The sequence below is a fragment of the Nerophis lumbriciformis genome, linkage group LG27, assembly GCF_033978685.3.
Source record: "Nerophis lumbriciformis linkage group LG27, RoL_Nlum_v2.1, whole genome shotgun sequence".
Classification (NCBI taxonomy): Eukaryota; Metazoa; Chordata; class Actinopteri; order Syngnathiformes; family Syngnathidae; genus Nerophis; species Nerophis lumbriciformis.
The window spans coordinates 9,126,130-9,147,644 of NC_084574.2; the positions used below are offsets into that span (position 1 = coordinate 9,126,130).

Genomic DNA, 21,515 nt, shown 5'->3' on the forward strand with positions numbered 1-21,515 from the left:
AAACTATTGTAGTGGCGTTCTGTACAAAAAGTGCACTTTAATTTAGTGTTGTTTTGATAAGTCATCATGCACAAAAGTGCACTAAAAGCTTGTTTTAAAATGTCTCTGACAATCTTGCACTTTCTGTTTTGGAAATGACATGAATGTTTGTGCCACTGCTTAATAACTGTTTAATAAATACACTTTTGATAAATTGACTTAGTTGTGATTTCCCTCTCTGCATGAAAGTTTAAAAGTAGCATATATTAATGCAGTATGAAGAAGAATGTTTTAATGTAGACACAGAATCATCATACTGCTGTGATTATATACATCAAGTGTTCATTCAAGGCTAAGGCAAAATATCGAGATATATATCGTGTATCGCGATACGGCCTTAAAATATCTTGATATTAAAAAAACGCCATATCGCCCAGCCCGATGTCAAGTATGCGGAAAAAGCATTGCTACAAAAAGTAGCATTACTGCTAGTTTGTAGCATCATTTGAAAAGTCACCCGCTAGAGAATGAAGCGTGCTTGAAACTCCGCATGTCAACATCTCCGGCCGGTGCCACACCAACAAAATGCTCTGACCCAATGGAGCGTGGTGTCTTCCATTTCCACATCAACACCGTATGAAACAAACAAACAGAAGGAGATAACGTCCGCAGGAACCTACCACATAGCGAAGGACATACACTATTTGATTTCCTATTATGCAGCTCATTTTTATTTGGCAGTTATTGAAATATCTTGTGTGACATCATGCACAAAAGTGCACTTTATTTGTTTTGAAATATTGTAGTGGTGTTCTGTACAAAAAGTGCACTTTAATTTAGTGTTGTTTTGACATGTCATCTTAGTGACATCATGCACAAAAGTGCACCAATAGCTTGTTTTAAAATGTCTCTGACAATCTTGCACTTTCTGTTTTGGAAATGACATGAATGTTTGTGCCACTGCTTAATAACTGTTTAATAAATACACTTTTGCTAAATTGACTTAGTTGTGATTTCCCTCTCTGCATGAAAGTTTAAAAGTAGCATATATTAATGCAGTATGAAGAAGAATGTTTTAATGTAGAGACATAGAATCATCATACTGCTGTGATTATATGCATTAAGTGATCATTCAAGGCTAAGGCAAAATATCGAGATATATATCGTGTATCGCGATATGGCCTTAAAATATTGCGATATTAAAAAAACGCCATATCGCCCAGCCCTATGTCAAGTATGCGGCAAAAGCGTTGCTACAAAAAGTAGCATTACTGCTAGTTTGTAGCATCATTTGAAAAGTCACCCGCTAGAGAATGAAGCGTGCTTGAAACTCCGCATGTCAACATCTCCGGCCGGTGCCACACCAACAAAATGCTCTGACCCAATGGAGCGTGGTGTCTTCCATTTCCACATCAACACCGTATGAAACAAACAAACAGAAGGAGATAACGTCCGCAGGAACCTACCACATAGCGAAGGACATACACTATTTGATTTCCTATTATGCAGCTCATTTTTATTTGACACTTATTGAAATATCTTGTGTGACATCATGCACAAAAGTGCACTTTATTTGTTTTAAACTATTGTAGTGGCGTTCTGTACAAAAAGTGCACTTTAATTTAGTGTTGTTTTGATAAGTCATCTTAGTGACATCATGCACAAAAGTGCACTAATAGCTTGTTTTAAAATGTCTCTGACAATCTTGCACTTTCTGTTTTGGAAATGACATGAATGTTTGTGCCACTGCTTAATAACTGTTTAATAAATACACTTTTGCTAAATTGACTTAGTTGTGATTTCCCTCTCTGCATGAAAGTTTAAAAGTAGCATATATTAATGCAGTATGAAGAAGAATGTTTTAATGTAGACACATAGAATCATCATACTGCTCTGATTATATGCATCAAGTGTTCATTCAAGGCTAAGGCAAAATATGGAGATATATATCGTGTATTGTGACATGGCCTAAAAATATCGAGATATTAATAAAAGGCCATATCGCCCAGCCCTAGTTAGATGTTAAATTTGTGGTCTTTTGGGGGAAACAAAGATTAAATGTGTTTCAATGAATTTCAATGGGCAACGCTGTTCACAATACCAGTGTTCGATAATATTAATAAAAAAAGCTGGGTAAAAGTTAAATGTTAAATCATGATCAGGAATCTGGTTGTCCGGAGGGAGACATTTGACACATGACATTTTATAAGAACATGACTGCTGCAAGATTTGATTAGTTGCAACTTGCGTGCAGCCATATTTGACACCATGCCTTGCAGCAAAAGCAGCATAAACATACACCTTTGTTATCAGAGCCAATGCATTTTTGGGGGATTAAATATCATGAGTGATTAAGTAGCAGGAATAACAACACTCTCCGTGCACAGTCGTTATGGTCTGTAACTATACTATATTATTCCACACATGTGAGATAATCAATACTACAACATTTGCACTTAAAGCCCTGCACAATGATTCCATGACTCAGCAAATCTGACCTAAATGTAGTAAACAAGTTTGCAGTAGCTCCATAAATCCCAGCTATCAGGTCACTAGGTCTGCTGCGAACAAAGAGCGCTCGAAGAAAGGAGTGGCGAAAGCGTCACACTTTGGCGTTCGCAGTGAGGAGATCCACCGCAGGGAGAAAAGGCAAGGGTGGTCAGGCACAAAAGCTCTTCTATAGTTGGTGTGGCAACTTGTATAAATCTGCCTTTGTTTGCGAGACATGACTGGGATTCTTGCCGGATGGCTATTTTTACATCCCTGGAGTGCCGGAGGGGAGTTAACAGGCGAGCAAAAGTGCAATGGCCTTCAGCTGCAAGCGCCCCCACCCAGAGGGGACTTCCATGGAAGATGTGCACCCCTGAGGACCGACATCCTGGATAGTGTTCAATATCTAAATAATGTAACCAGTCAACGTTTAGGATTTATTCTACTGAGAAAATAGCATTTAACAGTGCCATTTTACTATTTTAAACAATTTAAATGAGTGCCAGAGGTCCCGCTATGGTAAATGGTAAATGGGTTGTACTTGTATAGCGCTTTTCTACCTTTTTAAGGAATTCAAAGCGCTACGACACTATTTCCACATTCACACACACACATTCACACACTGATGGCGGGAGCTGCCATGCACGACGCTAACCAGGCCCATCAGGAGCAAGGGTGAAGTGTCTTGCTCAAGGACACAACGGACGTGACTAGGATGTTAGAAGGTGGGGATTGAACCTGTAACCCTCAGATTGCTTGCACGGCCACTCTCCCAACTTCGCCACGCCATCCCCTATAACAGGCCTGGGCAATTATTTTGATACGGGGGCCACATTTACAGCAAAAAATTTGTCTGAGGGCCGGTATATCTATTTTTAGGAACACTAATACAAAACCTCACAATAATGTCTGATTGAATGCTAAAAACGTTATGACAGACCGCCTAAAAAACGTAATGGAATTTTACATTTTTCTATGAACGATAAAACACTGAATATTGACAAAATATGAATGTCACCCCCCCTTTCGATCGACATATTTTACAATCCAGTGAAACGCAACAAAAATGCAACAAACAGTAAAATATGAACGTGAAGGGTACAAAATAAACCCACCTACAATCTGATATATGTGATATAACACTAAGCTTTTGAACTTTGTTGTGAAAATCTCCTTCCGCGTCTGTGGAAGCGCTTCCCGCCCACACTGCTTGGTGCCTCGTCTGAGCTGCTGTGACGTAGATTACCATAGTAACTAATTAGATGACCGTAGTAACTAATTAGATTACCATAGTAACTAATTAGATTACCATAGTAACTGGTATATCATCCACAAACGCAGATTTCAACCATTGAAATACTTTGTATAGTTCAAGACTTACGGTCATTAGAAAACATCACTGCACATCATAATGGCAGCTACACTTTCCATCTTAAACATCTAAAAAAAATATTTGGGAATGTCCGGCGGGCCAGATTGAAAAGCTTAACAGGGCCTTAATTTGCCCAGGTCTGCGCAATAATACATTGGAAGTACAGGAAGTTGTCCAAAATCGAGCCATGTTGCTGGAATTTAGACTGTTTAAAAGTGCTTTAAGTAAGGAAACACGCCATTATGTTTGTCTGTAACGGTAGAGGTAATGAGCTGTCTTTGTCCACACAAGTGGGTCTCCAAAAATCAAGTACAAAACCAGTGAAGTTGGCACATTGTGTAAATGGTAAATAAAAACAGAATACAATGATTTGCAAATCCTTTTCAACCTATATTCGAATGAATAGTACCCCACCTTCCGCCTGAATGCAAATGAGATAGGCTTCAGCACCCCCTGCCACCCCGAAAGGGACAAGTGGTAGAAAATGGATGAATGGATAGACTGCAAAGACAAGATACTTAACGTTCGAACTGAAAACCTACTCAGTGGCCTAGTGGTTGGAGTGTCCGCCCTGAGATCGGTAGGTTGTGAGTTCAAATCCCGGCCGAGTCATACCAAAGACTATAAAAAAAATGGGACCCATTACCTCCCTGCTTGGCACTCAGCATTAAGGGTTGGAATTGGGGGTTAAATCACCAAAAATGATTCCCGGGCGCGGCCACCGCTGCTGCCCACTGCTCCCCTCACCTCCCAGGGGGTGATCAAGGGTGATGGGTCAAATGCAGAGAATAATCTCGCCACACCTAGTGTGTGTGTGTGACAATCATTGGTACTTTAACTTTAACTTTAAAAACTTTTGTTATTTTTTGCAAATATTAGCTCATATGGAATTTGATGCCTGCAAAATGTTTCAAAAAAGCTGGCATAGGTGGCAAAAAAGACTGAGAAAGTTGAGGAATACTCATCAAACACTTATTTGGAACATCCCAGAGGTGAACAGGCTAATTGGGAACAGGTGGGTGCCATGATTAGGTATAAAAGCAGATTCCATGAAATGCTCAGTTATTTACAAACAAGGATGGGGCGAGGGTCACCAATTTTGATTTCTATTTACCGTATTTTCCGCACCATAAGCCGCCCTGGGTTATAAGCCGCGCCTTCAATGAACGGCATATTTCAAAACTTTGTCCACCTATAAGCCGCCCCGTGTTATAAGCCGCATCTAACTGCGCTAAAGGGAATGTCAAAAAAACAGTCAGATAGGTCAGTCAAACTTTAATAATATATTAAAAACCAGCGTTCTAACAACTCTGTTCACTCCCAAAATGTACGGTAATGTGCAAACGTGCAATCACAAACATAGTAAAATTCAAAATAGTGCTTAGCAATAGCAACATCAATAACTTAATGTTGCTCGAACGTTAATGTCACAACACACAAAATAAACATAACGCTCACTTTCTGAAGTTATTCTTCATTCATAAATCCCTCTAATTCTTCTCCTTCGGTGTCCGAATTAAAAAGTTGGGCGAATACGGGATCCAAAATGGCCGGCTCCGTCTCGTCGAAGTCATCGGAGTCAGTGTCGCTGTTGCCTTCATTCGAATAGTGATGGTGCTGACACTTCTGCTTGCTGCTCTCTGCTCAACAACCCACTGTTCGAGTTTGTCCTCCAACAGTCGCCATCTTGCTTTGTTCCCTCGGAAACTCTGTTTTGTCTTCTTTACCTGGCGCAGGTCATCTTGTTGCTTCCTCCACCTACGCACCATTGATTCATTTATGTTATATTCTCTTGCTGCTGCTCTATTTCCGTGTTCTTCGGCATGACTTATTGCCTTAAGTTTAAATTCTGCGTTATACGCGTGTCGCTTAGTAGGAGCCATTTTGTGGTCTTTACAGATGTAAACACACAAAGGAAATGAAACGTAATACCCGCGCGCTTCTTCTTCTACGGGGGCGGGTGGTTGCTTACCGTAGAAGAAGAAGCGCTTCCTCTTCTACGGGGGCGGGTGCTTACCTTGGCAGTTGCTTACCATAGAAGAAGAAGCGCTTCCTCTTCTACGGGGAAAAAAGATGGCGGCTGTTTACCGTAGTTGCGAGACCGAAACTTTATGAAAATAAATATTTATATTAATCCATATATAAGGCGCACCGGGTTATAAGCCGCACTGTCAGCTTTTGTGAAAATTTGTGGTTTTTAGGTGCGGCTTATAGTGCGGAAAATACGGTACTGTTTTAATTGGTTTTACACATTAAAATCGTTTTTAATCATATTTATTTTTATATTGTTTTTATATTTATTTATTTTTTGTTTTTATTCAGTCATTGGTGGAGCCAAGGATAATATTTGAATATTGTTTTTAATATTGTTTTTTTTAAATATTGTTGTGCAGCACTTTGGAAACATTTTTGTTGTTTAAATGTGCTATATAAATAAAGTGGATTGGATTGGATTGTGAGCAAAATGTCCAACAGTTTAAGAACAACATTTCTCAACAAGTTATTGCAAGGAATTTAGGGATTTCACCATCTACTTCAAGAGGTAGTCACCTGAAATGGTTTGCACTTTACAGGTGTGCATGAAGCTCATGGAGAGAATGCCAAGAGTGTGCAAAGCAGTAATCAGAGCAAAGGGTGGCTATTTTGAAGAAACTAGAATATAAAACATGTTTGCAGTTATTTCACCTTTTTTTTGTTAAGTACATAACTCCACATGTGTTCATTCATAGTTTTGATGTGACAATCTACAATGTAAATAGTCATGAAAATAAAGAACACGCAATGAATGAGGAGATGTGTCCAAACTTTTGGCCTGTACTGTATAATAACCATATTGGGTCGGACATGGGCATTACATTTTCTTTAAGTGGCATTAAAAATGGCTGTAAAAAGCAGTAAATTAGATTTGCTGATAATTGTAGAAACCCTCTTTTAACCAAATCTTGAAAGGAATTGTATCTGGTAAAACACATTGAATGAGAAGGTGTGTCCAAACTTTTGGCCTGTACTGGAGCTGGCAGAGCGCCATGTTTTATTTGAAGAAGTGTAGCGAATCCCGTCGTTTACAGAGCAGTCCTCCCTGAAGAGGGGTGGCCTCACCGTGCTTGGAATGGCTCAGAGGTGGTATCATGTCCATGAGATTTTTCCCCTGATGACGCCATGAAAAGCCCAAAAACTGCAAGCGCAGCTTCTCTCAAAAGTGGAGCAAACAAGTGAGGGAAATTATCGATTTTTCTGACATTTGGTCCTTATGTAGGGACACCTAATAAAAAAGTTTAAATTATCCTTGTGTGACAGGTTGACGACAAGCCGAAAACGAAATTCAAATCACTTTGAATGATCATCGAGACTAATTCCTAATTATATGATAATTTCCCCACCCAGTTTCTCCAGCTAGCTTTCATGGCCTTCCTCCTTCCTTTGCTTCCTGTAGAAACTCAATTGCAATTCTCTTTTCCCATCTGCACTCTCAATTGAAAAGCAGGGTAAGAGAGCTACCACTTCCTCGACCCGAAGACAGCCGCTTTAGAGCCGTGACAGAAGATCTTACTCACTTTTTACACAGAAAGTGGGATGTTTCCATAACTGTGTGCACTTTTCACTCAGGAACATGGCAGTCCATGATGGTATAACTAAATATATGCAGATGAAAGCGGCAGGTTGACGATTAAAATCGCAGTTGGACAGCAACAATTGCTTTCGGCAGGACAGAGTTAAAGAACTAGTGCTATAAAAACGAAATCACGATTATTGGAGCTTGTACCTCGATTGTGGTCATTACACAAGGATCCCACTCGACTACTATTCTACGTTTTGGTCAACGTCATTCTTATTGTAGCCAAAGTTGGGATGTAACGATAAATGGTATACCGCTAGGGGTGTAACGGTACGTGTATTTGTATTGAACCGTTTCGGTACGGGGGTTTCGGTTCGGTTCGGAGGTGTACCTAACGAGTTTCCACTTCCTTCTGCCTCTGTTTCTGTCAGTCCTCTACACAGCACCCAGCATTGTCCCACCCACACAACCATCTGATTGGTTACAAACAGAGCGGTAACAGCCAATCAGCAGTGCGTATTCAGAGAGCATGTAGTCAGTGCTTAGCGTTTAGCAGGTAAGCATCAGGCAGCGGACTCTCCCCAAATTATAATAAACACCTCCCAGTCAACTACTAGTAACATCACTATTAGCCCGTTGACCTTCTAGAAATATAAAAGGCAGCTCAGCTCGCTCGCAGACCTGGCTTGAGGTGAAGGCTAATTCACTTTTAGCGTAACGTTAGCTCATTTTGCGGTGTGTGTGTGTGTGTGTGTGTGTGTGTGTGTGTTACGGACAGCAAAGCCCTGTCTGTTATTTCACTTTCCCTTTTTCTGTGTTGATTGAGCTGTGTTGAAGCAACAAAAAAGGACATTATGTTAAATGAAGAGTTTCTGTCTCTGATAGTTGATATAATAATGTAACTGCATCATTAAGCCTACATGAACTCCATGGTGTTCAGGGATGAAGAGTCTCTCCTATTGCTAGTGTACTATTTTTTCAGCTATAGTTACATTAATCATTAGTAATGCAGCAGCCTAGTTTTGAATGGCAGGGTCCCTGCTATCACATGTTGATAAAAATATAACATTTACATAATAAAATCAACTACAGGCCTCCCAAATGCTGTAATGAATGACAATCGATGATGAGTTGACTTGAAACTGTTTAATGTTGCACTTTTTATATGTAGAACAAAAGTTTTGTCATTTTATTTAATCTGAGCAACAACTTGAGGCAGTTTAATGTTGATTAACGTGGGCAGAATTATCATAGTGTTCCCAATGTTAAAAGTATAAAGCCATTGTTTACAAATTTGGTAAATAAATAACCAAAAAATGCAAATTTTGTTGTTTTCTTACTGTACCGAAAATTAACCGAACCGTGACCTCTAAACCAAGGTATGTACCGAACCGAAATTTTTGTGGACCGTTACACCCCTATATACCGCAGTACAATATTTATTCAAAACAGTAATACTATCAAAAAAACGTGATTGATAACTGCACTTTGATAAGCTCATGGACTAACTGGCGCCAGGTCGCTAGCTTAAATGCTAACATGAAAACAAGAGACATTAACATCTTCCCATATTAAGAAACGACACACCCCAATCTAAACTTACATAAACCCATTACTGTTTGAAGGACTAAGACATTCAATTGTGCACATTGAAACTACAAGGTGTGCTCTCTCAGAACACAGTGATCGTTCTATACGGGGTTGTTTTTTACAGTGCGTTCAAGAACTGCTGAACACAATAGGGCACCATAACGCCTGCCCGAAATAATAAATAATAATAGATTTTATTTGGTATGCACTTTTCGTTTAAATAAATCTTAAAGCGCTACAATTAAGGGTGTAACGGTACGTGTATTTGTATTGCACCGTTTCGATACGGAGGGTTCAGTTCGGAACGGAAAACCACTAAACCTTCTTAAAGATAAAAGGCCTGGACTCTTTCTTCCCTTTCTTTAGGAACGTTAGTTAGCATTAACTATCTGTCAACTTGTTTGCGTCACGGACACAGACATGTAGGACGGAATACACATGGACATATTAAGTAGCTACAGAGCTATTTTAAAGCAATGTTAAAAGGACAAAGCCATTGTTTACAAATTTTGGTAAATAAATAACCAGAAAATGTATATTTTGTTGATTTCTTACTGTACCGAAAATTAACCGAACCGTGACCTCTAAACCGAGGTACGTACCGAACCGAAATTTTTGTGTACCGTTACACCCTTAGCTACAATACAAACCAATATTTAAAACAATTAAATCGTAGCTAATAAAAATATACAATACTAAGACTAAAACTATCAGTGAAGCATAAGAAACACAAAACAAGCAACGGATGTTCTGTTTGTCTATTTATTTTAGTTACAGACACATATAAAGCGCTAAAATAATGCATTCTGACTTAAGTAATAAAAAAAAATCTAATATATATGTTTCTTAAAAAACTATCAGTAAAATTAAAGTGCAAATGAAACGTATCTCTGACTTAATGGCGCCAGACTTTTTGTTTGAGATTATCACTACTGCCACAAGTGGTGGAAATGTGTATTACAACTGAGTACCGCTGAAGCCCGCTGAGTCCACAGCTCAGAATTTGGGGGCCCTCTGGTTAAGAAAACTGACGTATACAATAGCAACCACTGCTTTCAACACAACAGGGTGGAATTACTATCACATAAAGGCCCCACTAATACTACCTCCCAAGCCATTAAATTGCCAGGTCTGCACAGGAAAAAGACGCACAGGTTTGATCTCCTCCTACAATCCAGCCAAAACAGTTCCCAAAGATGTCAAAAAATGCCAATAACGTAACCACCTTGGCAGAGTCACTGATGCATTTTCATCGTGGCGTAGGCAAGACAAGCGTGTTTATTCATGGAGCACAATTAGTTTGTGAAGCAATTCAAAGTGCTTTACAGAAGCATACCATTTCAAAAGGGCAAACAGCATAAATAAAAATAATGATGAATTCATTGAATTAAAACTAACCAGTGTTGATTAAGTATTCTGCTGTCATTTGCACAGCTAAATAGAATTGTTTTAGCTTGGATTTGAACATTGCCAAAGTTGAGGCCTGTCTCACATCTTCTGGAAGACTGTTCCTGCTTTCAGCAGCATAAAACTGAAACGCAGCCTCACCATGTTCAGTTCTGACTTTAGACACCTCTACAGACCAATCCCTGAGGTTCTCAGAGCCCGCGATGGTTCCTATAGCTCTAATATGTCGGATAAGTATTTTGCCGCTAAACCACAAATCGACTTGTACACGAGCAGAGCTTTTTTTAAATCTATTCTCTGAGGGACTAGAAACCATTGCAGTGACTGGAGTACTGGACTAATATTTTTGCTGGTTTATTTTATTTCTACAAAGTAACATGGCCCCATAAATAAATAAAAAAAAACAAGCTGACAACCGCAAACGGTCCCCATGCCGGACTTTGTACAACCCTGGTTTAATTACATATGCAAATTCTGAATGTTGGAATTTAGATTGGCAAATAGGTAAAGAGTCCTTTAAATTAACTTCCAACTTGAGGTTGTTTATTGATAATAAACAACCTCACTTGTTGTTTATTGACAATAAACAACCTCACTGCCGTTACTGTAAAACTAAGCATACAAAGGAAAGAGCATTAATATACACACAAAGTACATGTACATTTCGGAACCACGTTCAATCAACAATACAGCTTGGTACATACTTGCCAACCCTCCCAAATTTCTCCCGATTTTCACCCGGACAACAATATTAAGGGCGTCCCGTAATGGCACTACCTTTAGCGTCCTCTACAACCTGTAGACGCGTCCGCTTTTTCACCATACAAACAGCGTGCCGGCCCAGTCACATGCGGCTTCTGCATAAACAGGAAAGTGACTGCAAGATACAGGTCACACTGAGGGTGGCCGTACAAACAACTTTAACACTGTTACAAATATGCGGCACAATGTGAACCCGCACCAAACAAGTATGACAAACACATTTCAGGAGAACATCCACACCGCAACACAACAGAACAAATACCCAGAATCCTTTGCATCCCTAACTCTTCCGGGCTGCAATATACACCCCCGCTACCACCAAACCTCCCCGCCCCCCAATCTCCCGAATTCGAAGGTCTCAAGGTTGGCAAGTATGGCTTGGTATCAACTGAAAAATAGCAATGTAACCATACAGCATAAAGATTGAGACTCAAGCTGCTAGCTTAATGCTAACATACAATGGAAGATCCCATTGAAGGGCTAATAAAAGTTAGCGTCACTGTTTGCAATTGTTTTAAACTTGTACGCATGTTTAACAAGAGATTTTTAACAGATCAAAATTGACAAAAAACAACAAATGTAATTCTACTTACAGGCATATAGTCTCAAACTTTGTGGAGACAAATATTGACTGCTAACTTTGCACTACTAGGCCATGTGCTGACTAGCTATAAAAGCCTGTTGTTTTATTAAGTTTAAGTTTTATTTATTCACAATACCATAGAACAATTACAATAGTAGTGAATATCATTTAAAGATGTTGGTAAGTGAAAGGGTCCACCAAATAAGCTAGAAGAAGCTTTTGACAGGGGGTCCAGAGGACAGTATATACATGGAATGATGAAACATGGTGGCAAGCACAAAAAAAACAAAAAAACGCTATATGATAAACACAAGATAATAGTACTAAAGCAAGCATACACATACATACATACATTCATTCAACCATGCAAAACCCAACAGTAGTCTACCCCACATGAGGCATTAGAGAAAGTTGGTTAATAGGTAAGTTTTCAGTTTCTTTTTGAAGTTGGAGAATGAATACAGCATCTTCAGGCTCTCATCAAGCCGGTTCCAAATCTTTGGTCCCCTACATACAACACTTCGAGCGGTACAAGCCAGTAGACGATGTTTACCTGATATCAGATCTAAGTTACGAGTGTTGTGGGTTGCTCAAACCTCAAACTCTAACTTCAAAACAAAATCATATTCAACGTTATGTGGAATATGAATGCCAGGAGAGGGCAGCACATATCACCTGGAAGGTGATGCCATGTCTTAAAAAAATCTAATTTAAATGTGTAGCCGCCCAAATTTCTATGTTAAATTATTTCCCATACGTAAATAATTAAACGTATGGGAAACACCGGTAGGATTAAAAAAAACTCTGTTTCTGCAGATATAAAACTAGTACCACGACTAGCAAATTAGTCCATTTTAAGCACTAAAACTGGGATTTGTCTTCAACACAGTAAACATCGTCAGTTCTCATGGCAAAGGAAGCATCTTAATCCCTCTTCTCTCTGAGAGAAAACAAGACCGAATCTTTGTTGAACTGGGAAAGAAAGAAAAGAGGGAAAAAAAGTAAAAATCACATCCTTGCTTTGTGTGCGAGGGTCCCATCTTCCCACACAAGGGTCAGAAACACAAGGGTGAGAATCCCGCTTCTTCCAGAAGCAACAAAACAAAAAAGCTAAAACAATCTATTTTTATTTGAGTGAAAAAAACAAAGCCAAGGCATGACACATGGTGTGCTCCAATATGCATGCTGTATTAAAAAAAAGGGCTGGTAGCAGCAGCAACAGCGGCCTCACTGAAGGCTACAAGGCCAAACAAGTTGGCTCCGCACCAAAAACAGCACTTGCGCTATGCAGCCTGCCTGGCATATCCCTATGTAGGTTACATTGGTGCGTTCCAGCTTGGGGCCAGAAATAAACTGGCATCTGCTGCGTAACGTAAAGACGGCGGCTCGCATGTGTTTGTTTACGTGCAATAAAAAGGCCCAGTTATGTTAACACCAGCTAGGATTACCAATGCCAGAGGGGTAGAAGCAACAACCTGGCTAGGTTTCACTTTCTGCACAAAAAGGCCGACTTGGCTCATGCAAGCTTGTCGATGCGTGCTTGTTGTCGATGTATGGATCCGTAAAGCCGCTAATAATCAAAACAATCTTGTGGCAGACCTTTTTATCTTACACACGATCCCTTTCCTCCACAAGCGATCTCTGTCAAGTTACCGTACGGGTGCGACTCTGCTTTCATGTGCAGCTGTGGTAATTCTCACTCGCGACCACCTGACTTAAAAATGTATGACACAAGTCCAAAGGAGTTGGGGGGGGAGATGTATTTTCTTCTGACCAGATAAAAGGCCTTCCGAGATTTGGTTAAAACAGGGTTTTAACAATTATCAGCAAATCTAATTTACTGCTTTTTACAGCCATTTTTAGTGCCACTTAAAGAAAATGTAATACCCATGTCCGACCCAATATGGTTATTATACAGTACAGGCCAAAAGTTTGGACACATCTCCTCATTCAATGCATGTTCTTTATTTTCATGACTATTTACATTGTAGATTGTCACTTCAAAACTATGAATGAACACATGTGGAGTTATGTACTTAACAAAAAAGGTAACTGAAAACATGCTTTATATTCTAGTTTCTTCGAAATAGCCACCCTTTGCTCTGATTATTGCTTTGCACACTCTTGGCATTCTCTCCATGAGCTTCAAGAGGTAGTCACCTGAAATGGTTTTCACTTCACAGGTGTCATAGTTTTGATGCCTTCAGTGACAATCTACAATGGAAATAATTGCAAATAAAGAAAACACATTGAAATGAGAAGGTGTGTCCAAACTTTTGGCCTGTACTGTATATAGCCAAAAGCTTACAATTGTCTGTATACACACACATAATGATAATCTTGAATAGTTGAGGGTTACCGTATTTGTCGCAGTTTTTTTCATAGTTTGGCCGGGGGTGCGACTCATACCAAAGACTATAAAAATGGGACCCATTACCTCCCTGCTTGGCATTCAACATCAAGGGTTGGAATTGGGGGTTAAATCACCAAAAATGATTCCCGGGCGCGGCACCGCTGCTGCCCACTGCTCCCCTCACCTCCCAGGGGATGAACAAGGGGATGGGTCAAATGCAGAGGACACATTTTGCCACACCTAGTGTGTGTGTGAGACAATCATTGGTACTTCCACTTTAACTTTAACTTTATACTCAGGAGCAACTCATGTGTGAAATTATTAACACATTAGCATAAAATATCAAATAATATTATTTAGCTCATTCACGTAAGAGACTAGACGTATAAGATTTCATGGGATTTAGCGATTAGGAGTGACAGATTGTTTGGTAAACGTATAGCATGTTCTATATGTTATAGTTATTTGAATGACTCTTACCATAATATGTTACGTTAACATACCAGTTGGTTATTTATGCCTCATATAACGTACACTTATTCAGCCTGTTGTTCACTATTCTTTATTTATTTTAAATTGCCTTTCAAATGTCTATTCTTTTTCCCCAATTTCCCCAAAAAATGTGACTTATATATGTTTTTTTTCCCTTCTTTATTATGCATTTTCGGCCGGTGCGACTTATACTCCGGTGCGACTTATACTCCGAAAAATACGGCACATTAAATGTAAACTGGCTCTGGTAAATTGGCTCGCAAGACTGTTTCATCTGAGAATTTATTTTCATTCTTCTTTTTTTCCCCTGACTTTACATATCCTCCGAAAGTGTCTTATAACAACCACAGACAAGAGGACATGTTTTTAATCAAGATACATGATAAATGAACATCATACTAAGAATGCAAATGATGCATGTGTTAGGAAATGGAAGATTGATTTAAACATTTGGAATGATATTGGAAAAATGCAAATAAGCCATTTAGATGCATACAAAATAAACTGAGTCAATAGAATATTTGAAATTAATTGTATTTTACAACCTCTCAGTAGTTTAACATGGGTACTGTACATAGCAAGTTATGTATAAAGTGTCAGGCAGCTGAAGGAAATATTATTCATTTACTGTGGGAATGTCACATAAAAGTTGTGGACAGTTGTGAGAATTGCCTTGTTTGATCATTCTAGGCCACCGTAGGTTACGTGAGGTGCCTGCATCACGAGGGTTGCCAACATGTGTGTTGAACTGGACAAGACTGAAATAAAGGAGTCCTGTATAAAACAATTTCAGCTTCCTCATTAGTGTCACAGTTAAAGACTACACGCCTACAGTGACCAACGAATGGCAGAGCCATTTTATTTTGCCGTCCAGCGGATTGAAGGCAGCGCTTTTAACACTTACGAACCTTATACCAGACCTCTTGTATCCAGTTTGAAAGCTAGAGTCAAAGAAAAGAAACACACAGACAGACGGAGCACTTAAGTTCATTGTCATTCATCGTTTGATTGATTGACATTTTGACTATCGACCAGGTCCTACAATTGTATTACATTTTAATGCCTTTAGTCATCCCATTTAATGTTTTTTTTATTGCCAATTAAGGCCTTCACTTTCACACAATGTTTTCAATGACTTATAATGCTTTTTAATGCCATGCGGAAACACTCTAAAAAAGCAGTACTTATCTGCAACATAAATAGCTAGTGTCAATTAGGGATGTCCCGATCCGATATTTGGATAGGATCGGCTGCCGATATTTGCCAAAAATTGCGTATCGGCAAGGCATGGGAAAATGCCGATCCAGATCCAGTTTAAAAAAAAACTTCGGTCCGTGTTTTCCAACGCACTTATTTAAATAATACATTCCACTTTTCTGCTGCTCCGTAATTTCCGTTCCGCATTTTCCAGCACACCATCAACACATCCACAATACGCATAGCAAATCTATGCCACGCACAAAATCTAATAAAGAAATAAGCGCATAACAATTTTCGACACACGGACACGACAGAAAAAACAGTTTTCGTCATCATTGTTCAAATATTGTGACGTCTGTCGAGACGCTTATCTCCATTCGGTGCCACACGCCCACACCATCAAAATGCTGAGGCAAAAATTTCCACATCAACACCGTATGAAAAAATTAGTGATTTTTTTAGTTGTGATTTCCTTCGCTGCATGAAAGTTTAAAAGTAGCATATATTAATGCAGTATGAAGAAAAATGTTTTAATGTAGACATGCAAACCTTGAAAGAAAATTTTGAAAATCAAGACTACATTTCCTGCAAATGGGTGCATTTCTACCCTATATTTTAACTTTAGATTTATTCTCATATCAAACTCTGACACTTACATCCGGCGCCCCCCTCCACACCCCGGATTATAAATAATGTAAATAATTCAATGTGATTATCTTGTGTGATGACTGTATTATGATGATAGTATATATCTGATAGTATATATCTGTATCATGAATCAATTTAAGTGGACCCCGACTTAAACAAGTTGAAAAACTTATTGGGGTGTTACCATTTAGTGGTCAATTGTACGGAATATGTACTTCACTGTGCAACCTACTAATAAAAGTCTCAATCAATCAATCAAAACACATAGAATCATCATACTGCTGTGATTATATGCATCAAGTGTTCATTCAAGGCTAAGGCAAAATATCGAGATATATATCGTGTATCGCAATATGGCCTTAAAATATCGCAATATTAAAAAAAGGCCATATCGCCCAGCCCTAGTTCAATGATATCATTTCTGTTTGTCATGTATAATTTTGTCTATTTTGTGTTTATCCTTGAATAAACAGGTCAGTTTCTTGTTACCAACCATTGTGTATTATTCAAACTCCCCTAATTCAGCTGGCTAGTTGTTATCAAGAGTACTAAAACCCTTTTCAACATGATTCTGACAACTAAGTAGGCTAAATAACTTTAAACTTTAATACATGCTCGGATAGGCCAGTATCGGTCAGTATCGGTATCGGTCAGTATCGGTATCGGATCGGAAATGCAAAAACAATATCGGTATCGGATCGGAAGTGCAAAAACCTGGATCGGGACATCCCTAGTGTCAATGTAATAGCATAGCAGTATAGTTTTTCGATTGTGGTAAAACATTTGCGTTATAATAGAGTTTCAAATTGTATTTTTTTTTCGAATCTTCCACATTTAGCTTTGAACCTTCTTTAGAAAAAGTCATGTGGGTATCTTTGCAACCAGCACCCGAATGAATGGGTGCCAAAAAATGTTTGCAAAAATGTTTCATACGAACAGCTACAGTGCAAACGCAACAGAAAGTGCATCCAATTGAACCGCACGGTACCATTTGGTGGAAACTTGGCTGTAATCTCCTGAAAACCAGCGTTTCAGACAGTGGACGTGTGTTTTGGGTGAAAAGGCTGTTTTTTCAGAAATGTGTAAAACTAACAAAAGAAATAGAGTAGAGTAGCAATTAATCCATTGAATTTATGAATTTGATTAGAAAAAAGCTTCATTTATCTTCTGTTGCATTGATTAATCGGTTAATGAGTGTAACTAATAAAAAAATATTTTAAAAGGCAGTGAAAAAGACATTCTTTATCAGGTTTTCGGTCGCCTAGTAAAACTGCACTACAGTGGAATTCATATTGAAAAATACCTCTTAACCAAAACAATGTCATGCACAGTCACAGAAAAACTACTTGTCTTTCTACATGAGTGGAGGAAGAATATACACCGAAACTATCATAATGTTAGGTAAGTGTAAGTTAAACGTGTGATAAAAAATTATTAAAAACTCACCTGGACCATTAGTCATTTAGGTGAATCAGTGTTTTCACGAGCAAGAGACATAACAAATTAACTGGGTTAAGAAGTGATCGATTGTGTTAATTTATTTAATCAATTTATCGAACCTTAAAGCAATTGATAAAATGCACCTGAACCAATAAAGTGTGCATTTTTACATGTATTAGTTTGTAAGACCTTTTAACCTTGATTTTAATGACACCGTATTTTTCGGACTGTAAGTCGCAGTTTTTTTCATAGTTTGGCCGGGGGTGCGACTTATACTCAGGAGCGACTTATGTGTGAAATTATTAACACATTACCGTAAAATATAAAATAATCTTATTTAGCTCATTCACGTAAGAGACTAGACGTATAAGATTTCATGGGATTTAGCGATTAGGAGTGAGAGATTGTTTGGTAAACGTATAGCATGTTCTATATGTTATAGTTATTTGAATGACTCTTACCATAACATAATAATAATAATAATACCTGGGATTTATATAGCGCTTTTCTAAGTACCCAAAGTCGCTTTACATGTAGAACCCATCAATCATTCACACCTTACGTTAACATACCAGGCACGTTCTCAGTTGGTTATTTATGCCTGATATAACGTACTTATTCAGCCTGTTGTTCACTATTCTTTATTTATTTTAAATTGCCTTTCTATTCTTGGTGTTGGGTTTTATCAAATAAATTTCCCCCAAAAATGCGACTTATACTCCAGTGCGACTTATATATGTTTTTTTCCTTCTTTATTATGCATTTTCGGCCGGTGCGACTTATACTCCGAAAAATACGGTACTTAGGTATACTTTCTGAGACGTACATACAGGAGCTTTGTGAGAATCCACACATTGAAGGAATCATAAAAGAATAACCACTGATTGAAAATGTTGTGTTAATTGTGTGGTAATAATTAGGCTTTCTCCTTTGACACAATTCTTAACAAAAAATATCCTTGATCGTGAAGGGTAAGCAATTGCGGACGGTGTACTCTTACATTTACCACTACATACATGAGTACCTTGCAAAATATTGGTCACAAAAATCAGAGATGCTTACCAAAGTCCAGGAGCAAATGCCGAACTACATCGTCAAGAAATAGCCTGGCTTCAAGTATGATCACTGTGCAGTTAATCTCATGGCTTCAACAGTCAACTGGAGCTTGTTCTTGAAGGGGGCGGAGGATAGTAGGCTTTCACCCATGCAATCATTCCATATCATTCATTAGATTGGCCACAGACAGAGCGGGGCGGGAGGCGAGCAGGAAGGGAAACGGAGAACTGTGGCAAGAGGAAGTTAAGGACAAATCAGTAAATGTGGTCACCTGTTGTTTATATTCAAAAGCTTAAGTCTGTTTCTTGTTCCATGATCTGCCACCTCAAACAGCAGCGACTTGCCTAAAAGCCCGTTCAAAAAGAGGTTAGAAATAAGGGTAAAGTATTAACTCCGAAAAAGGAAGGAGTTTAAACATTAACACGTATGACTGAGAGGGAGCGCGGCAGTTACATTCAAGTCACCCTGAAGCGCTAACGATATTTAGCCTTTTCTACCACAAGGGAAACAACCAGCCGAGACCAAAACATGTTGTGAAAGAGCCACATTAAAAAAAAACACACACAAGGCAAAAAAACATCCCCTTTGTGGAAGTTTCCACGTTGTTAGCGCTTTTTATCTTCCTGGTCATCTGGTTCCGACACGAAATTTCCTGTTTTGCCTCCTTTTGTCACTTTTTGCAGGATAGTGAGGGTGCTATATTTAGCAGAAACATATTAATAATGTCACAATTAATGCCTAATTACTTGTAACTCAGTTCAAAATTGAGAGGTGCAACATTTAAATAGGACATTTTTTTGTGAACTCTTATATAAAAAAATGTCATTAAAAAAAGGTCTTCTGTTTTATGGTACTGTTGCTAAGGAGCCAACACACCAACACAATGACCATGATAAACAACATAAAACACGCGTTGGTTACCGATCTTCAAGACAAGTATTAGAAACACCACAAGAGCTGATGACGGGCAACTGTTTTGCACCCCTGTCAGAGGATATTAAGGGCACTCACGTGGCAAGATAACCATGAGACTTGCCACGCGAGTCAAAGATAAGCAAGGCATCTGAACTGTTGACCTGGTTTTTCAAATTTAGGTGGATTTTCATCAGAAAGTTGGGTTTCTGAGGTCATTCCTTCTCTATTTTGGGTACAATTGGACAACTGGACAAACATATTTAAAACATCTTGAAACACACTCTTATTGATGGAAAAACTCTAAAATCTTTCAGTATTTTGATGGAAGTTTACAAGCTTTCAGATTACAGACTGAAGACCAACTTCAGAGACCTGTCTTCTAATGTACATTTCTGGTCAACTCCAGGGTCTAACACATAACTTAAAAGTGCTGTTAAAGAATAACCGTCCAACTAGCAAGACAAAACACTGAATGACTTACTGGTTATCTCACCAAACATCCCAACTGGGTTTTGAAGCTTAGTCCAACAAGAGTGCTGTCTCTGCTGCAGCCGCCCAGCCCCACACTTGTCGAGTGCGGCCACTTTTCCTGCCGACCGCTCCGACTTCCCTCCCCGCAAGTCTGCAACACCCCGCTCCAATAACCCCTGGCTCACAGGAAGTAGACACAATGGACTGAAAATAAAACATCGCCTCCCCCCTGGCAAAAAACTGCCCACCCTAACCCAACCGCCCCCTATTGCTATGCACACTTCTGCACAACAGCACACCTACGAGAGAGGTGACCAAAAATATCAGGCACTACTCCCACGTGCCAAATACTAAATTATCCTGCCTTCAAGCATAACTTTCTGAAACCCTCTAAAAAAAAATGCAGTGTATGCTGTTATTGTGTATAATTTCAGGTATTTCTACAACAATGGCAACAACAGAACTAAAATCTCAGTTCCGTCTCTTGACTGAAAGGTCTTTTAGAAAGAAAGAAAAATGATATATGATTATATTTCGTCCTGCAAATTTGCTGCATTGGACACCTAACCGTGGCTCTGACAAATATCCACGTACACCTTTTTGCAGAATCTATTGTAGCAACTGTGTACGCTTTCACACATCAACATGGTTTATAATGGACTACAATGCAAAGAAGCATTTTGGCTTTTTGTGACATCCATTTGCCTTCTTAAAGCATTACATGGATTCAATTCTTTAAGATGTCAATAAACTTCTCAATCAATCAATCACACCAGGCTATTCGTAGCCCACTTCACACCAAATGTCCGACACGCTTGGCCAATGTAAGCACTTTTACCTGTGTTTAAGTTCACCACACTTCCCCTTCTTATTAGTTACACTAAAACAATCAACGGAAACAAAATAGAAATCAAAGCTTGTTTGCAATTAAATTAATCGTTGCAGCTCTACTTAAACACTTGAGTTACGAACAATCAGATATACGAACGGATTCTTGCATTATTTAACAGTTTGTTTGCAATATTTCCCCAAGTCCGAATTTTGAGTCGGGTCCCCTTCGGTGTCTGAACCCATGCCAGAAATCTACTCCGCCAAATCCAGGCCACACGATCCCTAGAGTGTCGGTTTGGTTTTCAGTTTCAATGTACAACGGCGCAAACAGAGAATAGCGCTGAGGAATGGTGATAGAAAAATCATAATC

General features: G+C 38.9%; 1 protein-coding gene across 8 annotated transcripts in view; it reads right to left on the bottom strand.

The window, feature by feature from the left end:
- The window catches only part of gab1 (GRB2-associated binding protein 1), a 156,632-nt gene that overhangs the window by 76,701 nt on the left and 58,416 nt on the right, over positions 1 to 21,515 (bottom strand). Inside the window, exon 1 of one of the 8 annotated variants that reach the window (XM_061922908.1) lies at positions 20,325 to 20,456. The exons of 6 other annotated variants lie outside the window; for them this stretch is intronic. The gene's annotated coding sequence lies outside the window, so the exon portion shown is untranslated. Of the gene's footprint in view, positions 1 to 18,934; positions 19,069 to 20,324; positions 20,457 to 21,515 lie in introns of those variants that run through there. One more of the 8 variants, XM_061922907.1, reaches the window with a different exon arrangement.